The 18,472-nt window shown below is 43.0% G+C and overlaps 1 pseudogene; it reads right to left on the bottom strand.

The window, feature by feature from the left end:
• Positions 1 to 1,039: 1,039 nt before the first annotated feature.
• Positions 1,040 to 2,606, bottom strand: LOC101829424 (annotated as a pseudogene).
• Between the last annotated feature and the right edge of the window lie 15,866 nt (positions 2,607 to 18,472).

Genomic DNA, 18,472 nt, shown 5'->3' on the forward strand with positions numbered 1-18,472 from the left:
ACTGTTTGAATTATTTCCTTCACATGTTTGGTTGGTTTTTTGTTTTGTTTTGTTTTGTTTTGTTTGGCTTTCTTTGCATTCTTTAAGAGATTTGTTTATTTCTTGAATTGTTTGGGTTGTCTTTTCCTTCATTTCATGTATTTTTGTTTGTTTGTTTTTTTCTTCAACAAGTGATTTTCTTGTTTTCTTTTTAAGGGTCTCTATCATCTTCATAAAATAGTTTTTTAAAGATCCTTCTCTTCTGCTTTATCTGTGTTGGGATTTTTAGGTCTTGTTGGTGTGGAGTTCCTAGATTCTGGTTGTGTCATATTGATTGGTCTTACTGCTGTTGAGTGTATTCTTACAGGTCTTCCTATCCCTTCTTCCAGTGGGTGCAGGTGGGGTCTCTCCCTCTCCTTTAGTCTCCTGGTCACGTAGGTGGCCCAAGACTTCAGTGTCGGTAACTTTGGATGGCCTGGCATCTCCAAGTGTTCTCCTCACTAAAGCAGAGGGCATGGGGGGCCAAGACTCAAGTGGAGGGTGGAGGGCAGATGGCAGAGGGGGGGCCAAGACTGAGGTGTGGCCGGACTCTGGGTGGTCTGTCCTTCTGGGACGGGTCCACTAAAGTTCCAAGCAGGGGATGGCGGGAGAGCCCACACTCACCTGAAGCAGAGGGCAGAGGACCTCAAACCACTTTAAATAGGTGAGTTTTGAGATGTATAAGTTATATCTCAATAAAACTGTTACCAAAAGAATCTTTAAAAAATTTTAAAAGATTGACAACTCCAACCATTCCCTCTCCTTTCTTCCTCCTTTTTTTTTTCTGGCAGCACTTTTATTTTCCTTTACACAATGTTGTTGGGGACTAATGTCCTCACTGAGCAACAGAAAACCAAAATTTGTCATTTCTTAAAGAATTGAGCACAAAAAAACTTACATAAATTAAAAGGATGAATACATTTACAGGTGTCAATGCAAACATTACCAACTCAAGGCAAATAACAACCCATGGTGGTCAGGAGAGAAAACACCAGAATGGAAACTGGGTCCTAAGGCTCACCATGTTAGACCGGCAAGACTGAAGTAGTAACTGGTTCAGGAACCCTTGCCAGCCTCAAGAAATCCTGGAAGTCAGCTGTTGGTTAATACCCTACACAAATCACTGCACAGTGCTCACAGATCCACAGATCCACAGGCTGGGGATTTCTCTTCCACAGCATGCTCTCCCCAGCCACTAAGTTACCGAGCCACGTGACTAAGGACTAAATCAAGATATACACAGGGTATTACACATATACCAAGGGAACAGTTAACTTGAATACAAGGTCAAAAATCAGCAACAAGTTCTACCATTCAGTGCTGGTATTGGATACAAACTTCAAGAACAAATTTCTTTTCAAAGGCTTATTCCAGTTTCATGAGGCTAGCATGAGGTGTGTACATTTGCCAGGGCAAATCAATACTTCGGAATCAGCTCATGCAGCAGATGCCTGGCACCTGCTCAGTCCATCTAGATGCATTTTCCATACATGATGGAGGGGCCTGACTCGTCATACTGCTGCTCACTGAATCACATCTGCTGGAAGGTGGACAGTGAGGCCAGAATGGAGCCGCCAATCCAGACTGAGTACTTGCGCTCAGGGAGAGCAATGATCTTAATCTTCATTGTGCTGGGAGCCAGGGCTGTGATCTCCTTCTGCATCCTCTCATCAATGCCTGAGTACATGGTGGTGCCACCAGACAGCACTGTGTTGGCATACAGGTCCTTGCGGATGTCCACGTCATACTTCATGATGGAGTCGAAGGTGGTGTCATGGATGCCTCAGGATTCCATTCTCAGGAAGGAGGGCTGGAAAGCGCCTCTGGACACTGGAAGTGCTCATTGCCGATGCTGATCGCCTGCCCATCAGGCATCTCATAGCTCTTCTCCAAGGAGGAGGAGGATGCAGCAATAGCCATTTCCTGCTCAAAATCCAGGGCAACATAGCACAGCTTCTCCTTAATGTCATGCACAATTTTCCGCTCAGCCATGGTGGTGAAGCTGTAGCCTCTCTCAGTCAGGATCTTCATGAGGTAGTCTGTCAGGCCCTGGCCACCAGGTCCAGACACAAGATGGAGTGGGGAAGGGCGTATCCCTCGTAGATGGGAACTGTATGTGTGACCCCATCACCAGCGTCCATGGCAATACCAGTGGTGCGCCCGGATACACACAGGGATGGTACCACCTGAATGGCTATGTACATAGCTAGGGTATTGAAGGTTTCAAACATTATTTGCGTCATCTCTCTGTTAGCTTTGGAGTTCAGGGGGGTCAGAAGCACCGGGTGCTTCTCAGGGGCCACACGCAGTTCATTGTAGAAGGTGTGGTACCAGAACTTCTCCATGTCATCCCAGTTGATGACAATGTCGTGCTCGATGGTATACTTCAGGGTCAGGATACCTCTCTTGCTCTGGGCCTCGTCACCCACATACACGTCCTTCTGGTCCATGCCCACCATGACGCCCTGGTGTTGGGAGCACCCGAAGATGGAAGGGAACACGACCCTGGGGGCGTCGTCACCAGTGAAGCCAGCTTTGCACATGCCAGAGCCATTGTCAATAACGAATGCAGCAATTTCTTCTTACATTGCTATCAGCGAAGGACGGGGCAAAGGAGCAGCGGGAAGACACACAGCGCAAACCAGCGGCAGAGTGTGAGCTCCTTTCTTCCTTCTAACAACAGAGTCGGGTTCTCCAGACCTTGCTCCCTCATCAGTGAAAGCTACTTGCATCACTTTCACGATTAAATAAAACAATCCACATGGGTGATTTAAATTGATCTATATTTTCTGTTAGTCTCTAACTCCTCTAGTCTGGAAGCCTTCTGCTATGGGAACTGAATTCTACTGAAGAAACCAAGCAGCAGTAATTACACGGAGGAGGGGACTCAGAAAAGAGGAGGTTTGAAGAGATGGCTTTGTGAATAAAGTGCTTGTCCTGCACGATGCTTAGTTTTAATTGACTTGATACAATCCAAAATCATGTGGGAAGAGAAGCACAGTGAAGGACAGTGTAAATGAGTTTGGAATGTGAGCGTGTCTGTGGGGGATTGTCTTGATATGTTACTTTAAGTGAGAAGAACGAGCCCAGTAAGGGCAGCATGAGCCCCTGAGTTTGCGTCCTGGGCTATAAAGGAATGGTGAAAGGGGACTGAGCACAAGTGCGCATGTGTTCATCCTCTCTGCCCTTGGCTGTAGATGTGATGCCACTAGCTGTTGTTAAGTTTCTGTCACCTTGAGCACCCTGCTATGGAGGACTAGAACCTGGAATTGTGAGCCAAATAAACCCCTTCTCCTGTAAGATGCCTTTCATTCTTGAATTTTGTCACAGAAACAAAAGTGAGAAGAGGACACACATGCAAGCATGAAGACTAGCGTTTGAATGACCAGGACCCATGTAAAAGACAACAGGGTAGCACGTATCTGTGATCTCAGCGCTCCTTTGTTGAGATAGGAGATGAGAGACAGAGATGGGAGAAACCACAGAATCTTAGGGGGACCTATGGTTTATACAACGGCGAACAACAAAAGGGAGACATCCTGACTCAAAGAAAGAAGGCAAGGACTAACACCCAAGGGTATCTCTGGCTGCCACATATATGTGGTGGCAAGTGTACACATGCATGCAAATTACCAAGTATAGACACCACACACATATACACATCATACATATGTACAAGTCACACATACACATCATATATACATACCATACACATACAGCACATATAGCATACACACAAAAAAATAACTATTTCTCAAAATACTTTTCCTGTATGCTTCAGCATGGCACCATTCCTTGCAATGGGGCTTCAAAGCTCTCCTTCCCCTGCCAGCATAATTTCCACTCTATAATGTCATTTAAGCTGCCACAGTCGTACCTCTGGACTTCTGGAGACTTGGAAGAGCTAAGAAGAGAAGCAAAGTGTGCTTAATCAGAGTGATGGGTGGAAGGCAAACTGAAGGAGTCTTACCTGCCAGGCACACCTCACACATCTTCGCCGACCGAGAAAAATTCCATTCTGAAGGGGACTGAAGCTATTGCTATCTGGAGCAGCCAGCCAGTGAGAAATTATGTTCCAGGTTTCAGCTCAGGCAGCTTTCATTACTGTTGAAGAATATCACCTCATAATTCAACCCAGCTCAAGCCTTACCTCCTCTCTGAAGACTTGTTGGCCATCGCAGTCCTCAGCAATTACTCCCACTGCCGAATTCCTCTTGGATGGATGTGATAACATATGAAATCAACCAGGACTGAGGCCAGGACATTAGCAACTACTCAAAATCTATCTATCTCCCAGACATCTACCAGCACTTATTATTGGTGTAGGTCCTTGGGCTCACAGCAAACTCAACCTGCATTGTTACCTTCCATTTCCCCAGCCCATCTGAAAGCCACAGGAGGACAAGATCCCACGGTACCCTTTCCCACTTCCCAGCATAATGAGTCCCAACAAACATTTGCTTATGGAGATACTACCCACTCCCCCAAGCCTAGCTTAAAGAATCCCTTTGAATGGGGGAGGAAAGGTAGTACATCAAATACTCTGTGATTTAAAGGCTTACTCAGCCACTGAGGCTTCCAGTCGAGCTTTCTGAATAGATGAGAGGATTGCTTTTCAGAAGAAGGCTGTGCTTAAAAAATGACAAACATACTTCAGCAAAGTTTCTAGCCTTTTGCTCTGATCCTCCCCCCAGTCTCTACCCAGTTGCCATTATGAACTCAGAGCTGCTTCTCCAGAGTGGCAGGGTGAGATGCATTTCAGTAGGTTGAAAAAATGAGTATTAAGACGTGAATTTTCAAACTATCCCAGCCTCCTTCTTGATGGTCACATTACAGAATAACTCCAGTCCTCAAGTTTCTTCATGTGGCCATTGCAAGATAATATAATCCATATCTACTCCCATTGCAAAAGGAAAGATGCTCAATAAATGACAATTAAAATCACCACAGTGTTTTAATCAGGAGATCTTGGGAATTCTGTATGTCAAAAAATCTGTCCCCAATCAAAAGGAATAAATAAGTATAGTTCTCATCTTATTGTAGGAGACAGAGGCTACCAGAGAGATCCATAGCTGCTCAATGCCAAGAACAAGTACCTCCCTTAACTACACAATGAGAATAATTTCTACCATTTACTTCCTGTGACAAAGACCATGACCATCAAATGTCTGATAAGGGTATTGATGAGACTCAGGTCCCATCAGTAAAACAGACACACATACAACACTGTATGACTTCTCAGTGACAATCATAGAAACCTTCCACACTCACTTCTCTATGTCCTCTCCACCCCCTCTATCTAGGTGTTAGTAGGTATGTGTTCAAGCAGGCAGATCTTCTATCTCTCTGAGTCCTTGAATATCTGGGTAAAGCGGAGATCCCACTCATTCTTCCAAGCCATCCTTGACACCATATTCTAATAACCAAACTGAACTGTAGGTATAGAAAAAAATAAACTGTGTATTAAGTCTCCAAAATATGGGGTGTTGGTTGTACCAGCTTTTCTGTTAATCCTAATACTTACCATATAGATTTTGCAAATGATTAAACAAAGTAATTACACATGAAATTTCTGAGTCATAATAGCTGATGGGCTTGTTGCCCACCTGAAAATACAATATGTTTTCCTGAAAGATGAAGTTCCCTAGGAATATCTAAAGGCATGCCCCTTCACTTAGTGGATGGAAGGCAATTTCATATCTACTGTATCTAAATTTACCTATAACTCATTAGATATGCTATAATCATATAGAAGACATCTTTCTTTCATTCTTATTGTGACCAAATCTTTTATGGTGAAATATTTTCTCATAATTAGAAATCCCAACCCTGCAAACAAAATTTAAAATCATTACTTCTGCTCCAAGAACTCTTTGTCAATATCTCAGTACAGGACTTCTAAATATCCATGTGGAAGGTGAATTCTGACCATGAAGGAGAGCATGATAGGATGGCCAAGATGGAGAATGGAGAGATGGGAGGAAGAGGGATAGAGAAAGGGAAGCTCCAGAAAGTTGGTACCGACGAATTGAGATTGCCTTTATAAGGCAGGAAACGGTGGTTGTCTAACAAGAATCAAGAACGAATCAAAGAAATAATGACATTGGCCATTGCTATTCAATGGGAAAATGATTTTAAACATACTGTTTATGTTTACGGGAGTCAGGATTAGAGCTAAAAGTTAATCTGGGTGCTTCCTTTTCCAGCCTCTGCTCTGGGTTACCATGGCCTGTGAACACAATGGTCAGAGAAGTGAGTGACCAGGTTAAAAATCCCTAGCCACAGAGTGACCTTTTAAGGCACAGGTACACCAGGAAGCCTAACAAGTCACACTCACTCCTCACTGACATTCTCAGGGGCCGGTGTTTGTTTAATGGGTTGGGGAACGCATTGGAGAGGGGTACTCACTTTGAAGCTCCATCTGAGGTTTCTGTGAACTGCTGGGGTTACTAGTACAGTCTTTCCAAATTCTCCAGGGAGGGCTTAACTACCCTAAACAACTCCTCACAAGACATGCCCATTGATTGGACTGTTCCAAGTGAGATTCATTTTTCAGGGAATGTCAGGGAACAAACTTGAAGATCAAGACAGCACCCCTAATTTAACCCAGTCTTCTTAACCACCGGTCATACATCTCTCTTCTGGAGAGTCTGCCACAGCGATTGCTAGCTGACTTCCACACAACCAAGCATGGGATCCCACCCCTACACCTAATGCTTCACATTGGAAAAGAGGGAATGATGAGGCAGAGACATAAAATCTTCATGAGTGGGGGAGAAATATTTCCAGCAAAAGTGTCGATTAAATTAATATAGCACTCTCCTGAGAGCAGGGAAGCAACTCAATATTGAACTAAGGCAGTGACAAGGAGTCTCAATGATGACACAGTCTGCCCCTGGGACTCTCTCTCTCTCTCTCTCTCTCTCTCTCTCTCTCTCTCTCTCTCTCTCTCTCTCTCTCTCTCTCTCTCTCTCTCTCTAGTTCATGTTCTTCTGTTCCTCAGCCTTCCTTCTGGACGTTTTCTTCTTTCAGAGAGTGTAACTGTGCACTGGTGTGAAAATATCCAAAAGTGTGCAAGCGTGTGCATGTCTGTTTGCAGGAACTATAGTTTCAAGGCTCTCGGGTACTCCAGTATGCTATTTTGCTAGAAGGTACAGACAATGGATTCATGACAGTGTTTTGATGGCAAGGTTAATGCTTACAGAGAGAGTGATATATATTTTTTCAGGTGTTTGTGCCTGATCAGAATTACTGACACCGTACAAAATCATTGCAGTGAAGATCATTTTTGTGACAGATCACAAAGGCCTGGGAAAGAGAGAAAAACAACTTTAATTTGGAAAACTCACACTGTCTAGACCTGCTCCATGATTTATAAAGCTCTAAGTCATTCCACTCTGATTTTCAGTTCTGAAATTCTAGGTGGCTATTTCTTCCTTGGACTGAAAATATACATGTAATTAATAAAATTTAATTCTTTGCTCTTTCTTTCCCTCAAAAAAATAAATTACCTGACCTTCAAAACATGCCTGTGTCTAACTACGTTAAGGGTTTGCCTCTGTGTTTTCTTTTGGTAGAAGCCTGGTGGTTTAGTCCAAGCTGTCACTCAAAGTCTCCGGGTTAAAAGGTCTCTATGTATTTATCTTAGTGCTCATATTAACTAGTTAAATGGTTGGATAGCAGTCAAAGACTGAGAGAAACCGATATTTGAGAAGTCAAACATTTGGTACTTGAGAAATGACAGAAGTGCTTTGGTGGAGTTTATTGCTGGCTAATTATTGAATAAGCATAAGAAGCTGTATATTTTCCCAGCACTGGCAAGAAGTCATTGAAATCCACGCACACCATGTACAAACAGTAGATAGAAACTGTTCTGCACACCTATCACAAAGAGTCTCCAAGGAGCTTTTTGATTGTTTTTTAACTGTTGACATCTAGAGACCAGAAACTGACTCCATCAACCCTTTCCTCCCCATGAACATATACATAGACACATACACACACACCACACGTGCGCAAGCGTGCACGCGCGCACGCGCACACACACACACACACACACGAAGACTAGCCTCAGTGATGCTAAGCCACCGCATGGTTACGCAAGTAAAGGAGGTGCTTTCTATACTCCTAATACTAGGACCCACCTTTGAAATCCACCAGCTGCCCTCCCAGAACAGGTCACCTTCCCACCTTCCTCTCATCTGTCAGTAACTCTGCCAGGCTCTGAAGCAAGAAATCAGTCATCATCGCCACTCTCTGGCCTTCAACCCCTTTGTGCAATCTGTGACCAAACCCTGTCAACTCGACTCACAGCCTCTCAGTTCACCTTCTCTTCCACTGGGGGAGGGGAAGGGGGTATTTTTAGCACAAACAAGCACAAAGTTACTGTGAGGGTACATTGTGCAGCCTTAGCAGCATTCCCCAAGCTGACATCAGCCCCAACACAATCCTACTCTGCCTGTTCTGAGGAGGCAGGCCATGGAGACAGGATGGACCCTGGAGGTTCACAGGAGGAAGCAGCTTTACACCTCAACAACTGGACTTCAAACTGCAAACCTCCAGCCCCATGAGAGCATAACTTCCCAGTGTTCCAGCCACCTAGTTTATGACATCAGCCCAGGAAACTAAGATGAGGGCAGACAGAATTATCCAGACAATTAGTAGCCTATCTAAAATAGGTTGCTGTGCTGCCATAAGCTCTGTATTTACCTTGGTTCTCTTCTTTACACTGTTCATACCTGAGATATGTAACAGCCTCACGCTGTATGTTATAACGATGGTCAATACTGTCACCATTTTAACCACTGTCTACAAGGTGCCAAGTCCTAGCTGTATCAGTTACCCTAGGCTCTTCCCGTCATTATCAACCGTACCCTTTAAAGACATTGGGTAGTAAGAAAGGATAACCTGGAAATAAGTTCATCTTCTTCCTCTTGGTATTTGCAGAGTTCTTCCCACTGGAAGCATCAAAACCTACTTTTCATGCATTTGTTTCTCATGCCATGGGAGCTGGGAAACCTGTCGGTATCCTGTTCTATACTTGCCTGTTGAATACCTGCGGCTGGTCCGCACTGAGGACATACTCAGGCTTTTCCTCAGAGGACAGCCTGGCCACCCAAGCACATGCTATTTGTTTGGTTTGACTTGGTTTTGATGGAGTCTGTCTCTGTAGCCCAGGCTGGCCTCCAAGCCATAATCTTCCAACCTCAGCCTCTCAACTGTTGAGACATTTTTTAAAGATAAGGTATCTTCTAGCCCAAGCTGTCCTGAAATTCACTATGTACTCAAGGATGCCCTCAAATGTCTGATCTTCCTGTCTCTACATCCCAAGTGCTGGGATCACAGGCAAGTATCACTATGCCCAATTGATGTAGGGCTGGGGATTGAACCCAGAGCCTTGCGTATGTGAGGCAAGCACTCTATCAACTGAGCCACATACCAGCCTTGGGGTCTTCGTTCATAGTTCAGTGCCACTAATCACTGTCTTTCCTAGACTCCTTTCTATCAAAGAAGACAACTGAGAAAGAACACCCACCCAATCCTTGCATACGCCCTGACCATTTCTGTAAATAGCACTGTTCTGACAGGAAATGACAAACAGATGCCCCTTGACCCTCCGTGACCCCAAAGTGACTGATTATAAGGTCAGCACGTGGCCTGTTCATTTGGGAAAAGTCAAAGCCCAGGCTCCTAAATTTAGAGTGTCATATGTCACAGCTGTGATAGATTAGGGACATCCTTTCAAATGAAGCCTTTTGGCTGTCACTGGGGCTGTTGTTCTTATCATGGCTGGAGGCACGCAGGAGGAAAAATGCAAACTTATTAAGAGAATCAGGTAAGAAACAAGTGTCCTTCGTGACTGAATCACAGTAGGAGGTTACATCACCACTGAGCATCCCACCAGGCACAGGGAAATCCCCCACAGAAAAGAACAACCCAGACACAAGGAGAAACCCTCCACTATGGTAAGCTTCAAGCCAATTTAGGATGGAGACTTCTCTGCTGGTAAGCTGACAAGTTCTTAGGAAGAATATTCTGAGTAATTCCAGCAGTTAGCAGCATTTAAACCCAAAGCAAATTTATTAGAGGCAGGATTCCGTTTCCTCAAAGGAGAACACTTGGGGGGGAGGTGGGGACCATTCATTTGGTATCTTTGCTCACTCTGTTGGTTTCCAAACATGGTGTATGTGCCCAGTCCTCTGAGCATCCAATAGCATTGTCTCCCAAGCCACAGGTTTTCTTTTCTTTTTCCTTTTTCTTTTTGGAAACTGCTAAATCTTTCTTCCAAATGTAAGTGTGATTATGTGAAACCTTATATTAATAAAACAGAAGAAAAAATTGCAGAACTGTTCCATGTGCAGAAAGAATAGAAACAGGGCTGAGGAGAATGTTCGGTTGGTGAGTAAGGTACTTGCCACACAGGTTTGAGGACCTGAGTTCGATTCCCAACATTCATATAAAAAGTCAAGCATGGTGGTGTGTACCCATAATCCAAAAACTTGAGAGATAGAGAAAGGGGGGTCCCTGAGGCTTACTGGCCAGCAAGTCTAATCAAATCAGCAAGCCCTAGGTCCCAGTGAGATAGATTGTCTCACAAAACAAGTGTACTCAAGTTTGATCTCTGACCTACACACACACACACTCACACACACACACAAATTTAAAAAAGTAGACAGGATGAGCTGGTTCCTTCAAGGCAGCCCACCTTTGACTCCAAAACATCTCTTCTTGGAAATGGTCTCTCTATGTCAATTTATTTACTAGGTTCTGGGGAATTACAGCATTAACTGTCATTCCTTGATGGCTTCTATTCTAACTAATTAGAAATTCACTTATGTGAACAAATCTAAGTATAATTTCTAAGAAGTGAAGTAACCACAAAGCAGGTAGACTTTTATAATCTCTCATTTCAGCATGCCTTAGGCACTCCTCTGCCCTCCTGACACCCACCTTCAGTGTGCTGAAAATAATGCATGCTTATAAAGCAAAAATTGGAAACTTTGATTCTAATTTGCTACTTTGAGCCTAGAAAATTCGATGGCTTAAGGCCAAGATTACATTCTACACTCCTAATTGTACACAATGTGCATCTTTCTTGCAAATAGTCAGAAGTTACGATAGCCAAAAAGCCAAAACCATGTACATAAAATTGCAAAAAGCATTTGGATTAAAATTCCAAGTCATCAATAAAGGAATTTGTGTCTTGCTGCATTAAGGCTGCTGTTACCGAATGTCTCACACTGCTAAGCAGCTGGAATGTGTTGCTGAAGGTCCCAGAGGATGGGAAGTTCAAGATTAAGGCAGTGACAGATGTGGTGTCTGATGAGAACCTGTTCCTCATATTTAGTGTGTGTGGTGTTCCTCTGTGTGTGAGTGTGTGTGTGTGTGTGTGTGTGTGTGTGTGTGTGTGTGTGTGTTCTTCCAAAAAACCTGGGTTTGATTCCTGGAACTCACATGGCATCTCAGAATAATCTGTAACTCCTGTTTCACCAGGCATGAACTTGATACACATACATGAAGACAAAACACTCGTACAAATACATTCATAATTATAAAAGTTTAAAAAGAAACCCATTATTAACCATTTTAAGCATGCGCAGTGTCATGTGTTCAACAGATATTAATGGAGTGCCCACCTGACAAGGTATTAGCCTGTGCAGCACGATGGAGATGTACAAGACAGATAAGATGTCTGCCCTTGTTGCCCTCTGATCCAGAACCAAAAATATACTCCTAACTTCATCTTTGGAATGGATGTCTTTAACTGAAATGGAGAGGAATCAGGGGAAGGGGATGGTGAAGAGCCCCAGAAATGTTTCCAAAGCCATCTTGCACTCCACAATCCCCACCACCTCCCCGCCTCCTTATGTGGCAAAGACGCTTGAAAAAATTCTATCCCTAAGATATCAATTCTGTGTACCTTAAACTAGGATTCTCCAAGTCTGTCCCCTCAGGTTTCTTTCTCTCTTTTTTTATGGCAGAATCACCATGAGCTGAAAGAGACTCTGGTATACACACACACATACAGAGAGAGAGAGAGAGAGAGAGAGAGAGAGAGAGAGAGAGAGAGAGAGAGAGAGAGAGAGAGAGAGAGAGAGAGAGAGAGCTTGTCCAAGTCCTCAAACTGGCTGCAGCAAGAGCCAACTGAAGTGTGTGCCTCCCGGGTTCCAGCCCAATGCTTTCCCTACCAAGTCCCACTAATGCCATCAGCCTTGGATGCTATGCTTCAGCAACCTGTGAGAATAGCATGGGGGAAAAAAACCTCAGAGCACTGCAGAGATTTGAGCTTCACTCACACAGCGATGGCTTCATTCGGCAGCCGTCCAAGGACCCTGCTAAGGCTGTTTTCCTTGACTCAATTAGGGAGAGCACTGGGGGAAGATCAGGCTGAGAAAGCCTCTGGACTCTTCATCTGTTAATTGAAGGCACTGTCAGATTTTCCACACTATGACAAATGATCAAAAATTTTGCTCTCTCTTTCTTTATCACTCTCTTGATTTTAAGGCAACAGAGAGCTAAGTTACAAGTAAAAAAAAAGTACAATCTGTTTTTAAATGAAAATAAAACAGTCGAAAGGGACATAATCACTTAGATATGTTCAGAGTTTGAAGCCAAGAAGCATCCATTTCTCAAGGTAGAAGAGAAATCTCATTTAGGACTATTGCATAGGATCCTATGAACTGGGTGTTGGCACCCAGACCCTCCCTGCCATGTCTCAGTTCCCTGCTGTGTAAATGACATACAATGGCCTTGGGACCTTTGAACATTGGATGCTTCGGTGGCTGGCAAATTACCAGCCTGTATCTATATTGACATTCATGTTCTTGATTTAATGGTTAATTTACTTAATGAGAAGCTTCCATCCTTCTAAAAAGAATGGGATGTCAAAATGTACTGGACTGGACGTTATGATAGACAGGAGGATGGGGAGGAACTCCTCATTCCCAGGCCCAATTGTGTGCATTTCATAAGTGTTTGAATTTTAGTTCCTGATGTGGTTGGGGTATAGATTGTATCCCCCCCCAAATGTATTGAGTCTTTTCAGTCCTGCCAGTCAGCTCCAAAATAATGACATGGAGACTTACTATTATGAAAGCTTGGACTATAGCTTAGGCTAGCTCTTATAACTTAAATTAACCCATCTATAATAGTCTGCATTCTATCACATGGGGTTACCTCTCTCCCATCTTGCACCTCCCGTTTCTCTCTGGCTGACTTGTGACTATACCCTCTTCTTCCCAGAGTCCTCTCTGTCCCTGGTAGTCTTGCCAAACCTCTTTCTATCTATTAAATGTTCAGCTTTTTATTACACCAATCACAGCAATACAGCTCCACACAGTGTACAAATATCCCACAACACCCCAAGAGTCACATACTGGAAACTTCATCTTCGGTGTGGTGATGCAAAGATATAATGGAAGCTTTAAGTGTAGGGCATGGCCAAAGGTGGCATGATTGTGGGCCCCATCCTCACATGGGCTTAATTTTCTCTCAAGAGTCTTGCTAGTTAGTTCCTGTGAGAATGAGCTATAAGGCTACTTTTTTATTTTTTAAAAAAATAAGCAATCCTGGTATGGTAATTTGAATGTAATTGGCCCCCATAATCCCATAAGGAGTGTCACTATTAGGGGGTGTAGCTTTGTTGAAGTGGGTATGGCCTTATTGGAGGAAGTGTGTCACTGGGGACAGAGGCAGGCTTTGAGGCTTCCTATGCTCAGAATACTGTCCAGTGTGTCAGTTGACTTTCTGTTGCTTGCAAGATGTAGGACTCACAGCTATTACTCCAGTAACACATCTACCTTCATGCCCCCATGTTCTCCACCATGATAATAATGGGCTGAACCTCTGAACTGTAAGCAAAGCCACCCCAATTAAATGTTCCATTCATAAAAGTTGCTGTGGTCATGGTGTCTCTCCACAGCGACAGAAACCCTAACTAAGACACCTGGCATGTGATTCTCCCTGGTTTCCTGAGTCCACGTGGTCTATTTCTCTTGCACATGTTCCAGCCATGATGTCATCTGCTATGCTGTGAAATAACTAGACAACATCTACATGAACCAAGTAAATGTTAGTGTCATGTTCTTGGGCCTCTAGACCTGTGAGATAACTAAACCTCTTTTCTTTATTTATTGTTTCTCACTGGGTATTGTGTTATAGCAAACAGCAAGAGAAGTGAACTGACACATTTCCTATTATTTGAATGCCTGGTCCCAGAGGAGGGCAAGTGTGAACAGCTGAAATGTATACCATAAACCCCCCTCCAAATTCACACCACACCCATCCAACAGACACCCTAAAAGGTAGTAATAACCCACGATCTTGCAGTTCCTGAAGCTCTCTGAGTTAAGTAAAGATGTTAAAAATGAAAATAAGCACCAATTTGTGAATTTCCTGGCTATTCGTAGGCATTATTTGCCAACAATGGAAGAAAATTTAAGTTGAATTGAGGTGGAATTCCAGAATGACTGATGTGTTTCCTGTCACGACACCCCACCCCACAATAAGACCACTAGTGGATAGAGAAATTGCTCAAAGCACAGAACCTGGAGTCCAGCCATTGGGTGTGAATCTTGGCCTCTCTTATTAGTGTGGTTTTGGGACCAGTTGTCAATCTTTCCTGTGTGTCAGTTTTCTCGTTTTTAGAATGAAGATAGAAACAACACTTTCCAGCATTGCTGGAAGGCCGGAATACTTAGTAAAACGATGTGTGGAGATTTGTCCTGCCCTAAAGCCACAATGTCACTGAAAAAGTTTCCTGTTATAAGTAGATTTTCTATTTCCAGAAAGTTTCCCATTTTGGGATCAGAGCCACAATGGAGCTGACTCTCAGCCTCAAGTTTTAAATGTTCTTTTTCTGTTCTTTTCTTTTTTATCAAAGAGAAACTCTAATGAGGACCAAGGGTGTATTACAAAGTTCAATGAGCCATAACATTAACATAAAAGAAAAATGACAATATCAATACTTTAGGTTTTAAAATTACATTTATTTATGAGAGTGTATGGAGTGGGCATGGGCACATGGATGCCATCACATATGTGTGGAGGTCAGAGTTTGGCATCAGGCCTCTCTACCCACAGAACCATCTCACCAGCCCTCAGTATCTCCCATCCCTTCCTAAAATGCTTTCCGTACCTTTAAACATGTGTTTATGAATAAGACTGTGGACTCCATGGAGGTGGAAAACGCTACTTTTTCTAATATCTGTGGTGCTATGCACCTGGAATACAATCACACAGGGTGAGCACCCAATAAATATTCCATTAATAAATAATTTATTCTAGTTGGAGGCCCCATTCTACCTTTTGTTTTGGATATTGTAGATCAAACCCAGAGCCCACACATACTAGACAAGAGATCTATCACACTATATATTCACAAAACGGTAAATGAATTTATGGATAACACTGATATGTGTATAGATATACATATCATTTTATAAATACCCCCAAAGAGAACAAAGGACAACAATGGCTAGTATGAACAAAGTTGGATGGGACTCTGGGTCCTACTCCACCTGCATCAGGAAGCAATTTCCAGGGATACAGGTGCTTCAGGGCAGGACAAAGAGCTGCTCTTTTATATTCTAATCTCTGCCAAGCTTTCAGAGCTCAAAATTCTAAATTCTGTGCTCCTCAGAGAGGTATGTATGGCTGTTTCTAGTCCAAGGGGCACCGGTAAGTCTAAATAGAATTCATCATGGAGCTAATGCCTCAAATCCTACTTATACAGGTATAGGCACAGGAAAGAGGTCAAATAAAAATCACACCAGATTTCTCCTCCCACTTACAGACAAGACCATCCCTACTGCTTTACATTACCCCTAACAACTATAAAGTCCCTTCTCAAGGAAGATAACTCTTTTCACACTCACAGCACGCATTCATCAGAGCTCTGCCCTAGATTTCTACCCATTGACATCTCTTGAACGTCACCTCAGGAAGCCCAGATGTTCAACCATGAGAACTCCATGAAACTCTAGCATGCGCAGGTCCAGATCAGGGCCAGTGGTCTTGTATAGTCTCTGAACTCACAGGAAGGGAAATTCAGACAAGAGCTGTATGTGACAAAATGCCAAATGTCCTTTTACCAAAGATGAGTAGAAATGTTAATAAGCTTAAGGAGCTACAGGCTATAATGTCTTCTCTCATACAAAGCCTCTAGGAATAAAGAGAAATTTAACAAGCAGTTAAAGAGAGTTTAAAGTCAGGCTCTTTTAGTTACTCAGAAAGACTACTCCAGATCTCTGGATTAGGAGGAGAACCACCCTATTTGTGGTGCATGCTTTTAATCCCAGCACTCGGGATGCAGAGGCAGGCAGATCTCTGTGAGTTCAAGGCCATACAGGTCTACAAAGTGAGTTTTAGGACAGCTAGGACTGCTACACAAAGAAATCCTGTCTCAAAAAACAAAAACAAAAATGAATGAGAGAGAAAGAGAAGAAACAGAAAATAGGAAAATATGTCTGGAGGTTTAACTCAGTGGTAAAGAGCTTGTCTAGGCCATGGGTTTGAGCCTCACTAAGCACTAAAGAGAGAGAGGAAGGGAGGAAAGGAGGGAGGAAGGGAAAGAGAAGGGAGAGAGAAGGGAGGGAGGGAGGGAGGAGAAGCTTCAATATGCTAAAAACCATTTGTAAGATTTCTAGTTCTATTTTCTGTGTTTTTGTTTTTCCAGTTTGCCTTGCATTCTTGTTAAGGAAACAGATCATCTTTTTGGTCAAAGTTTAGTTTAGGGACCCTTGCTAATGTCATCCAGGAAGCAGCCAGAAATGCCTATCAGTCCATACCTATACTGCCACCTGATGCCAACACACTAAAATTGCAAGATCAGATCTTTAAACCAAAAATGTCTTCTAAACAAAATTTGCATAACAAAGACAGCTTTGTAACTGGGGGGAGGAGTAAACTTTGATTGACACTAATGCAAATGAGAACATGTAATGACTTAAAACAACAACAACAACAAATAAGGGCATAAAGGGGGGAGAATCTTCTAGTCTCAGGAAATTACCAATATGAAATCCCACAGATGTGAGCCGCAGCGTTACCCTGCAAATTGCTACACTCTTGTTCTGCTTCAGCAGACGTTTTCCCAGCGTTGTGAGCATGTCCTTAAATAACCATTTAAACAATTGCATGGGTCCAGTGACTACTCTACAGTTGCTGTCAGGAAGAGACCCAAAAGCACAGTGTCTCACAAAAGATAGAATTTTTTCCCCTCATGTTAAAAACAAAACAAAAAAACTGCAAATATTTGCTTCAAATCGATTAATTAGTGATTCTTTTCCTGGGTGTGAGACCAGTTTAGTAACCGTGCTTTGGTACGTGCCTCAGTTTTAGAAAGGGTGTAGAGAAGAGGTGACTGGGTTAGGAAGCCCAGGGTTGCCGTGACTGCTTAAAAATTAATTACCAGGGACCTTGATCAGATCCTTGATCCGATGCATGCCTGCTACCTGCTCCCACCCTTCCAATCCTTACCCTACACTGTAATTACCAAGCAGACAGCTGGCAGGGGTGGGGGAGGGGCTATGGGGTAGAGATGACTCAGTGGGTAAAGCACTTGCCTTGCAATGGACATTGCGACCCACACATAATCCCAGGACATAGGAGACGGAGAAGAGAATTACTAAAGCAAACTGGTTAGTCATATAAAAGAATAGAATAAAAGGAAAACCCATTCTTTCCTCTTAAGGACTTAATCTTGAAGTCCTTGGTATCTTCCTCTATTACTTCCTTCTCATTGCCCAAGATTTAAGCCACATGGCAACATCTAAAGGTAGTCTGGGAAATAAAGTGTTCGAACAGGTAACCATGGATCCAACTAAAAATTCTATTTGTATGAAATTCTAATCACAGAGATTAAAGGAAAGCTAGGGACCTCAGTGATATTTTGATTATCTCCTTTAATCTGTTCTTGTGGCTTGTAAGCAGGCACTGCTTTTAAGTCAGACTGGGAAACCCTACAGAGTAAAGGGACACAGAGAGGCAGCACCAAACACAGGGCAAGGTCTGGCTGAGGTTAGCACAACTGACAAAACAGGACTCAGGCCTGTGGGTCAAATAATTACACTGTGTTAACACTACCTTCCTGAGACTGGTGATCAAACCGTGCTACTGTGATAGGGTGTCCTTGATTTCAAGAAACACATCTTGAAGAATTGACAAGGACAGAGCCATTGTGTCTGCAGAGTTTTCTCAAGCAGTCAAACAAAGGCAGAGAACAAAATGGCAAAATGTTAACATTTGGAGCCTCAGGATGAAAGGGATAGAGAAAGACTTTGTGAGGTTCTTCCAACTTAGCAGTAACTCTGAAATTCTGTCAAAATAAAAAGTTAAAAACAGTACTCTCTTAGCTCTGACTGGAATTAACTTATTAGATTTTTTTATGTGGTTCATTTGCAGTTTAGTCATTATATAATACCTTAGTTGAACCCAAAGTGCAGACAATTTAGTA

Source organism: Mesocricetus auratus, unplaced genomic scaffold (assembly GCF_017639785.1).
Source record: "Mesocricetus auratus isolate SY011 unplaced genomic scaffold, BCM_Maur_2.0 Super-Scaffold_100010, whole genome shotgun sequence".
In the NCBI taxonomy this organism is placed as follows: Eukaryota; Metazoa; Chordata; class Mammalia; order Rodentia; family Cricetidae; genus Mesocricetus; species Mesocricetus auratus.